Below are 10,261 nucleotides of genomic sequence, written 5' to 3'. Positions count from 1 at the left end.
GGCGTCAGTTGGTCAAAATCGCTTTGGCGGTTACAGCGCCAAATAAGAAGAGAATAGATCTATAACCCTACCAGTCACACAGTGTTATAATCCCGACGAAATCCTTGACGGCGGTACCGGGGGGGTACATGACGGTAGGAAGTTTAGTTTGGGTTAAAGTCTCACATGGACGGGGTTAGGCTTTCGATGCTTTCTCCTCGTAAAATAAACATGCTCAGTAAAAAGTTAACGATTTAAATCGACGAATAGTTTTATATAAACTTTTGTGAACTTCTGTTTATTTGTTTTTTTGTACAACATATTTACCTTTATTGGTTACAATAATTTTAAGCTATAATAAACAATTTTTTAGTAAGTAAGTAATTGGTTTTGAATTTTTTGGTTGTAGTTTAGTAAGTAGAGTGGAGTACTAAACTAACATTTTTTTTACTTATTTTCATGCAAATAGAGGAATATTAACAAGAAATCGACACCTGTGTGGAAGATCGACCTATCTCGGCAGCTAGTTCGAAAACGACCTATTTCAGAAAACTTTTCAAGAACGGCCTATCTCAGAATTCGGTTCTCAGCACATTTTCATTTGAGGTAGGGCGTTTTCCTACCGAATTCAGAAATAGGGCCTTCTTAAACTAAATTCTGGGATAAGGTGTTTTTCAATAAAATTCTGAAATAGGGCGTTCTTCAATCAAATTCTGAAGTAGGACGATCTTGAAAAGTTTTCTGGTATAGGATGTTTCCGAACTGGCTATCGAGATAGGTCGATCTTCCTCTCAGATGTCGAAATACGACTACTATTTTCTTACTGCGAAGAACTGTAAGACAGGCTTATAAAAAATTTATAAATATGCCAGAAGCATGTATATGCAAATTTACCAATATTGAGCTATTGGGTTGACTTGATTAACATTTGGATGTTCTATTTTATACAGGGACGTTAACCGGTTTTGAACCGGAGAATCGCTTATTTTCTATAAACTAACTGAACCATTAACCGAATCGAAATTTTCCACAAATGTTTGATCCGAACCGAAAACCGAACCACTTATCATAAAGGTTTAAAAGTTCGTTTCAACCAATTTTCAATAGATAAATTTACCCCCTTTTTTATTTTTATTAAATATGGTAATACATACCATGATTGTTTACCACGTGTCAATATCAAATGTAATCCCAAACCATCTCATTTGACAGACACTTGACACTTTACCTTGCGCGTTGTTGCACTTGACACTTAATACTTAAACTTGCGCGTTATTTTTATTTTTATTTTTTATTATTTTTTTGATTTCCGAACCGTGGAACGGAACCGAAACCCCGGTTCAAAGGCCACAAACCCGCTTTGACGAACCAATCCAAAATTTCATACATTTTTGGGGAAAAAGAGACGATAGAAATGTGTTAACCCTAGAAGCCTAATCTATTTGGGAGTAACGTAAAGCCTTAACATACGCCGTAGAGGCTTATGTACTCAAAAGATAACCTGTGAGCTAAAATATACATAGTCCTATCTTATTTTTTTAAAGAATATTGAAGTTGTGAGTTTGACTAATAATAAAACATAACTTTATTAATAAAAACTATAGCCACATTTATTTAAAACAACAAAATAAAAAGTAAATTTTGTGTTAAAATAAAAAAGGACCCATTCCGTTTACGCCTCGCAGACGTAGATTATACTTTTAGGGTTAAAAAAGGCAAATTCACATGTGTTCTTATACTCCTGTTGTCACCTTGTGAGAATTCACTAAGATACCATGCAAGTATGTATACATATGTACATATTAGGTTCATTCCTTATCTTTTCGGACTAAAATCTGAAAAGTATAAAAATGCAAGAGCGTAAGCAAAATGCGCTCACTAAAAGAAAATAACAGGAAAAAGTAAAGGAACGCAAAAAACCCAATTTTTAGTCCAAAGAATGACAACAACAAATCTAACGCCAAACAAGAATAGAAATTTACGTACAAAACACATTCGCACAAGCACAAGCAAAATAAACACTTGCTATATTGATTATTATTTGCCTCCTTCCACTTTCAATTCACTTTTTTTACTTTTTAGATTATTCTCACTTTTTGTGTATTCTTCAATTTCCGTTAATTTAAATTCAGTTGAGTTTGACACTTTTCAAGATTTTGCCAGCAAAAATTATTCTGACTAAATCTGACTACTTCGGACTGAACAGAGTCACTCTCACTGAGTGTTGCTCTCTCATTTTTGCTGTTATTTTCGAGTTAAGGAACGCTTTTTGGACTGAATCTGACTACTTCGGACTTTTTCTGACTATTTCTGGGAGATAAGAAATGCAACCATTGCTAGAGCATGAAGAAATCTGATCCGAACAATGAAAGAAGGTTTGGAAATTGTGACAACTACGAAAAAGCGATACCAAATCAAGAATGATAAAATACAAGACTGCGCCCATCAGAGAGGATTTCTGAGAATAAGTTTTGTGTGACGTCACACTGGTGCATTTGTGAGAGCGAAATGCCAAAACGCAAGCAAGAATGGAAGAAGAAGAAAAAAATGTTCGTAAATAAGTTGCACAAGTGTGACGTCATACAAACAGCGATTCTGTCAAATTTACTGAGAGTGGAATAGCGGTACCGAGATGGACGCCACCTTGGTTCTCTACATCGTGATACCAAATATTGAACACAAATGTATATTCAAACAAGTTCACAAAGTCAAGTCTAAGTTCGGGCGGAGCCGAACATTAAATACCCGGCGCAAATATTAAATATATGTTTTTCACCTTTCCGAAAGCTACCGCTACATGGTAAGCCGGGGTGTATCAATTTTGAGTAAATTAGCGTCCTTAAATTTCGAAATATTGAAGTTTCAAGCATTTCTAAAATTTACCGTTATATGAAAAGCCGTAATTTTACTCCGATTTTAATAATTTTGAATCATTTGCTTTTATGTGGCAAGCGCAATAACCATACCGAGCTTGGTACAAATTGGTGGAACGGTTACCGATATACATATATGTGATCATAAGTGGGCGGTGCCACGCCCATTTTCCAAAATTTTATCATAAACGTATTTCTTGGTAAAGAATTGTTGCAAGCGTCAATTTTGAATAAATGACCTTTAATATTTACTGATTTTTCAACGATTTCGTATTTCTCTAAATTACCCTTATATGGAATGTGGGCGTGGTTATTGTCCGATTTTAAAAAATTTACGCCGTTTGGTATGCGGTACAAAGGCCAACAACTGTGCCAAGTTTGGAAGAAATCGGTGCAGCGGTTGCCAAGATATACACATGTAACCATAAGTGGGCGTGGCTACGCCCATTTTCCAAAAATTTATAATATTCTTATTTTTCGTCTAAAANAAAAATTTACGCCGTTTGGTATGCGGTACAAAGGCCAACAACTGTGCCAAGTTTGGAAGAAATCGGTGCAGCGGTTGCCAAGATATACACATGTAACCATAAGTGGGAGTGGCTACGCCCTTTTTTCAAATATTTATAATATTCTTATTTTTCGTCTAAAATTAATGTAAATATCAACTTTGAGTGAATAATCTTCAGTAAATAAAATATCGCAGTTTTCGTATTTCTGAAATTTACCGTTATATGGGAGGTAGGCGTCGTTATTGTCCGATTTTGCCCATTTTCATTACATCTGTCCTACACCCGAAGGAAGTACACGTACCAAGTTTCGTTAAGATATCTAAATTTTTACTCGAGTTATCGTGTGCACAGACGGACGGAAAGACNATCGTGTGCACAGGCGGACGGAAAGACAGTTACCGCTTAATCGATTTCTCTTTTCATTCTGATCATTTATGTATACATTTGTCTATATCTATCGCGATTCGTTTTGCCTGTTACAAGCAACCGTTATGTGAACAAAGTTATAATACCCTTGTGCCCAACTGCGCTCGGGTATAAAAAACTCGAAAGTACTTTTGGCCAGAAATCCTGCATATATGGCTGACTTCCAAAATGTATGTGTGCAATGCACGGTGGAGAGAATACAGAAGGTGGCGCCGATGGCAATACAGCTGTCGGCTCTCAGTGAATTTGACAGAATCAGCTGTTTTGCTGACGTCACAGTCGAGATGATGCAGTAGTGATATGCTGAGTCAATACTTTTAAGTATCCAATACTCTCGATACTCGGTACCGAAACATTTAGGTTTCGAAAAAATGCGCACATATGCCAAAAATATGGAAAAAACTGTTCAGGGGAGACTCGCCTATCAAAACCCGAATGTAGGAGCCAATAGAGCTTTTAATACTGACTCAAATGAAAGATGTATATATGTCGGTTCGAGGCCATAATACAGAGAAACTCGTACTTGTTTGAAGCATTTTGGTTCCAGCTGAATCGAACGATATCATTTTTGTAGGCAGATTCTGTAACCAGGTAGCGACAATTTTCGAATCGGTATCGGTTTTATTGACGTATGATATGAAATATTTTTACTCTCAAGAATTCTGCTGCAGTCGGCGCAATCTTGTATTCTATCATTCTTGTGTGCAATGTATGTATACAGTTTTAGCCCAGTTATGCATACTTGCACTGCTTTACCATTTTTACGTAAAAATCAAAACCCAACAGAATTCTACATGTTAATGCTATGCGTTGAGTAACCGCTTACACGCAAAGCCCATTTAACAGATTCTTATGTGACAACTCTCATGCAAAGCTAAGTATGCATAACTGGGCTATTTGACTGCGGTGTGCGTACAACGTAGCTATACTTAGTTAGCATACACGGCAAAAATATGCAAAGTAAATTTTTACATTATGGAACACTTCGTATGGTCTAATTATGCATACTTCGCATAACTGTAATTTCGTATGATTTTTCTATGTATTTCGTATGTATTCCATTACCCAGAAATTAGCAGAACTTTTAAAAACTTAGGGATCTGTTTAGTTTAGATTTTGCTACACATTTTCTTAAGTCACATTTTTATTGCACTGGTACAAATGGTTGTGCGAAGTTATGCGAAGTATGCATAATCAGACCTTTATGCAAGCACATTTTCGCACTCTCATTCTCTCATCTCTCTCCCGCGCCAAATATTATTAACTCCCTTCTATTAGCTCGGGATGTAACTATGTAATATTGATGCGCCTAAAGGATACCTAATGACAGTACGCATGGAAATTATAATAGCGAGGTTTTAGTTTTTTAAACTATAATTTTATTATTTTATTGTAGGTTGTCGAGCGTTCACTTTTTGTTTCTCTCTCACATGGCAAGCATCAACTTTTTAGTGATGCCGTGAATACCTGTGCGATGCGCTATTACTACCGTCTTAGTACATTTCGGAAAATAATGCTTAGTTGAAAACAAATACTCTTACAATACGGAACATAATGGTGCATTTACATGGTATGAATCTGTTCATAAGCCGTATGAATTTTCCTATAAAAGAAGCACCAAATCTATAAATAAATGAATGAAAGCGATATATATTTAACATTTCTGACTTATATACTTGGCAAGTATTTTTTTTGTAAACAAAAAAACAAAAAAATTTCATTTTGTGCTAACTTCGAAACTAGCAGCTTATTTTATTTTTAATGTGCTTTAAAAAGGACCTACTGCCAATAAAGCCTTGCGGTTTGGTATTTTTTCAAATGTGTAATGCTTCATTCAAACATCTTTGTGGATAAACAGTTTTTTGTTCAGAAATTGCTTGTTTACGTTTTTTGTCTTTCATATTAAAAATGTTTGGCATAAGTTGAAATCATAGGGATGCCGTTTTATTTCTTTTCTCAATGGATTTTTTACTTGAAAAGGCACCAAAATATATATGCACTACTTTTACGTATCGTCATTCAAAGTACAAAACCGCGCATCAAGAAAATGCAAAACCTTGTATGTGAGGTTGCCTAAATTTTATAGGAGAGAGTAAAATTTGTCATAATTCAAAACGGTTCCCTCTTTTAAACTTAATTATCTCTTCTTATGTCTACGTATCGAAATTTTAGTATAAATGATTAAGAGCTTGATGATAGGAGCTTCCGGTGAGCAAATATCTTTTTTTGGCACAAATGTCAGTTACGAGGTTTTACAGAACCACGATACGCGATTTTTTACTTTAAACGACGATATACAGATTGGCGCTTACACAATATGTTAGTGTTTGGCCTAGCTTCTCCCCCCATATGGGGCGTGCACCTTGATTTTGTCACACAAAGGGGAAGGGCGGTTTTACGCCGACTCCGAACGGCAATTGTGTTTTTATGAGAAGCTGTTTTCATGACAGAATACACTCGGAGGTTTACTATTACCAATAGAGGAGCGACAGCGATCAGCGGAGTGTATATATCGATGGCTGAGTGGAAGATCGACCTATCTCGGCAGCCAGTTCGAAAACGCGCTATCTCAGAAAACTTTTCAAAAACGCCCTGCTTCAGAACTTTATTGAAAAACACTCTATCTCAGAATTTGGTTGAATAACGCCCTATTTCATAATACGGTTCAAAGACGCCCTATCTCAAACGAAAATACATTGAAAATATGCTGAGATAGGGCGTTTTTGAATCGGCAGCTAAGATAGGGTGTTTTCAATAAAATTCTGAAGTAGGACATCCTTGAAAAGTTTTCTGAGATAGGGCGTTGTTGAATATTTTTCTGAGATAGGGCGTTTTCGAACTGGCTCCTGATAGGTCGATCTTCCACTCAGCCATCGATATGTAATATAAAAAATAATGACAGGTACTATAAGAAAATGTACCCAAAATTCAGGAGCAAATGAAAAAATGCTCATTGAAAATAACTCACATGTATAAATTAAATAATATAACTTAAGCGGTTACAGCGCTAAACAAAAGGAAGAGTTAGAAAAAATAGCAATGCGGTTTGAAGGAAACATAAGACCACAAAATGTTTGTTTGTTTCGTTAATTCTCCCAATCTTTTAAGATATGACACTCCATTCTTTGCATTAGTTTGCAAATATACACTTATTGTTCTACAATGGCAAACATTTTCGTGGGATGTTTTTTCTTTTATTTCGAATTGAAAATACATTACGGTCATATTGTACCGAAATAAGTGCGGTATCCCTGCATTTTGTAAAAGCCAGAAAGAAGTATCAACTGTATGAAAAAATGAAAGGGAGAAGTATACATACTGTTTGTGCAAGTCTGTGCAATGACGAATTAAGTTAAATTCGGGGGTTCAATTCAATCCATTTATTAAAACAAATTATACATAAAGTAGCGAGGCGACAAATATCCGTGTATTTAACAAGAACCAAACTTGTTGACAATAATCAGCACTGAGTTAACAACGACTCACTTAGCGAGAAAGAAAACCAACCGCTACTCGTCGATTCTGCTGAGCGGTAGCGAAAAGCAATAAAATAATTACTTAAAGAATGATGGGAAAAGGAATTGTAATGACAGGTGTGCTGTTGCTGTTCGATGTTGTGAGAGCCAGCGTTTCCGAAACTGTCCATGCCGCCCCTAATGCTGGAACTAGCATGATATTGATGTCCTTTAGATGGCTCGCCAATTTAGGCATTGCCAGGAGCTGCTGCTTTAAAGTGTATGCAAATCTGAAAAGATATAGGGTTAGTGAGTGCAATCGTATAGGTTGTTTGCTGGAGTGGCCGCCTCAGTGGTGGAGGAGATAGGCAATCGGCATAGCCTTGAGATCGAGCGCTTGCACATGCCGAGCTTAGTGCGCAGAGTTACCACTCGAACAAGATTATCAATTCCTGGATGCAGTTCTGCAACTCTTCCAAGCATCCATTGTTGTGGTGGCAATCGATCGTCCTTTATTAAAACCAGTTCATTAATTTTGAGATTGGGTTCATGCTTACGCCACTTTGGTCGAGCTTGAAGGTGTGATAACCAATCTGATGACCATTTTTTCCAGAACTGTCGGATCATACGTTGTAGCGCTAGATAATGTGCACCTATGCCTGGAGTGTTGGTAGTTGACTCAGGAAGCGCTAGCAATGCATCCCCTATCAGGAAATGTCCTGGTGTTAGTACCAACAGGTCGTCGGGATCAGCACTCAACGGACAAAGGGGCCGTGAATTGAGGCATGCTTCGATCCTTGCAAGCACGGTGGAAAGCTCTTCATACGTTAATCTTGTGCTGTCAATTGCTCTCTTCAAGTGGTATTTTACCGACTTGACATTTGCCTCCCATATTCCTCCAAAGTTTGGTGAATATGGTGGGTTGAAGTGCCATTGAATGTTCTGCATATTCAATGCAGGCACGACGTCGCGTTTGACCGCCTCGGCAAAGTTACGGTGGTTATGTTGCAGCACCTTGTCAGCTCCAACAAAATTAGTCCCGTTGTCGCTATATATGTCGTGGCAAACTCCGCGTCTACCGATAAAGCGTTGCAGTGCTGCTAAGAAACACTCAGTGGATAGACCGGTGACAGCTTCTAAATGCACCGCCTTAGTCGCAAGGCAAATAAAGACCGCTATGTAGCCCTTGTAGACGGTATTGCCACGAAACCTTGAGGCCTTGAGCTCAATCGCGCCGGTGAAATCTACACCGGTGGCGTAGAAGGGTCGGGAAGGTGGAGTTATACGCTGCAGAGGCAGATTTCCCATCAGTTGACTTACGACTTTCGGCTTGTTACGAAAACATATGATACACTTCCGAAGGAGTTGCTGTACAGCTTTCCTAGCATGCACTATCCAGAACCGCTGGCGAATATGAGGTATCGTCAACTGGATACCACCATGTAACGTAGTCTTGTGAGCATTTTCAATCACTAAGCAAGTGAAATGATGGGATTTTGGCAAAATCATCGGATGCTTTTGATTATAAGGCAACAGTGAGCGTTGCAATCGACCGCTAACTCTAAGTATACCTTCCTTGTCGAGAAAGGGAGTTAAACTGCCAATGCTACTCTTATGGGGCAGGGATTCATTGGATTTTACCAAACGAAGTCCTCGTGAAATTCTTCAGCTTGAACACGCCGCACAAGGTAGTTGAGGCTTGCCTGGAGTTCATATACAGATAAAAACCCGGTCCGACGACACTGGCGATGAGCTGCGCGCGTGTTAAAAGAGAAACGCAAAAGACAGGCAGTGATTCGTATCAATTGGTTAAGCGATGAAAATTTATTTATAAAGGAGTCGTCTGATGTGAGAACGTGAGTACGAACTTGGGTTGGTTTAGCTTCAGAGGTTGCAACGTTAACATCTTCGTCGTTGAGGACGTAGCTTGGCCAGACCGATTTGTCTTTTGCCAGCCAGGATGGTCCCTTCCACCAGAGCTTCGATCTGATTAATTCGTCAACTGTTGTGCCACGCGATGCACAGTCGGCAGGGTTTTCGAGGGTCCCAACGTGATTCCACTGCTCTCGCACTGTGAGGGTTAAAATTTTGCTGACTCGGTTAGCCACAAAGGTTTTCCACCGGTTGACGTCGCCTTGAATCCAACACAGAACGACGGTCGCATCCGTCCAGAAATGCATGGGCACGTCTTCAATTGGTAGACGCAGATTACTCTTTATCCAGTTAGCTAGTGTGGCTGCCAACATCGCACCGCAAAGTTCAACTCTCGGTATCGTGAGCGGTTTTACCGGGGTAACCTTGCTTTTCGCGGCTAAAAGATGAGTGTGGATTGCGCCATCCGTATATTGCAAACGAATGTATGTGCAGGATGCATAAGCAGACGAAGATCCATCACAAAACGTATGAAGCTCGACAGATGTGAGTCCCTGAGGAAAGTAGTTCATATATCTGGGGATTGAAATTCGGTGAACTACCGACCAAGCTCTCCACAACCTTCTGCCAACCCTCGCATAACGTGGCTGGTATGGTCTCGTCCCATTCCAAGGCTGTTGAATAACCATTTGGACGATCAACCTTCGTTGTCCATACCGCCTTGAGTATCATCTTGGCGGCTACTATTACTGGGGTGATAAAGCCGAGTGGATCGAATAATCGAGCGATGGTGGAAAGAATTGAGCATTTGGTTGGAGTTGCGTCGATATTCGATCTCAAGTTGAAGTGGAAACTGTCTGTTGTAGGGCTCCAGTATAGTCCGAGTGTCTTGATTGCTTCGCTACCATTAAGTTGAAGCGGCCCCGGCTGAGCTCGATGTTCTGGAGGTATAGATTGGAGTAGGACTTCAGAATTACTTGCCCATTTCCTCAGCTTCATACCGGCAGATAGGAGAGCGCCTCTTAGATGCTCGCGAATTTGGATGGCTTCTTGTAGAGCGTGGCTGCCTGTCTGTACGTCATCCACATACATTTCGTGTCGTAGGACCTTTTATGCTAACCAGAAGCGGTGCCTTTCATCATGAGCA

The sequence above is a fragment of the Rhagoletis zephyria genome, unplaced genomic scaffold (assembly GCF_001687245.7).
Source record: "Rhagoletis zephyria isolate East Lansing unplaced genomic scaffold, Rhagoletis_zephyria_1.1 Rzeph_scaffold_00155, whole genome shotgun sequence".
In the NCBI taxonomy this organism is placed as follows: Eukaryota; Metazoa; Arthropoda; class Insecta; order Diptera; family Tephritidae; genus Rhagoletis; species Rhagoletis zephyria.
This window is presented reverse-complemented; position numbering follows the sequence as displayed.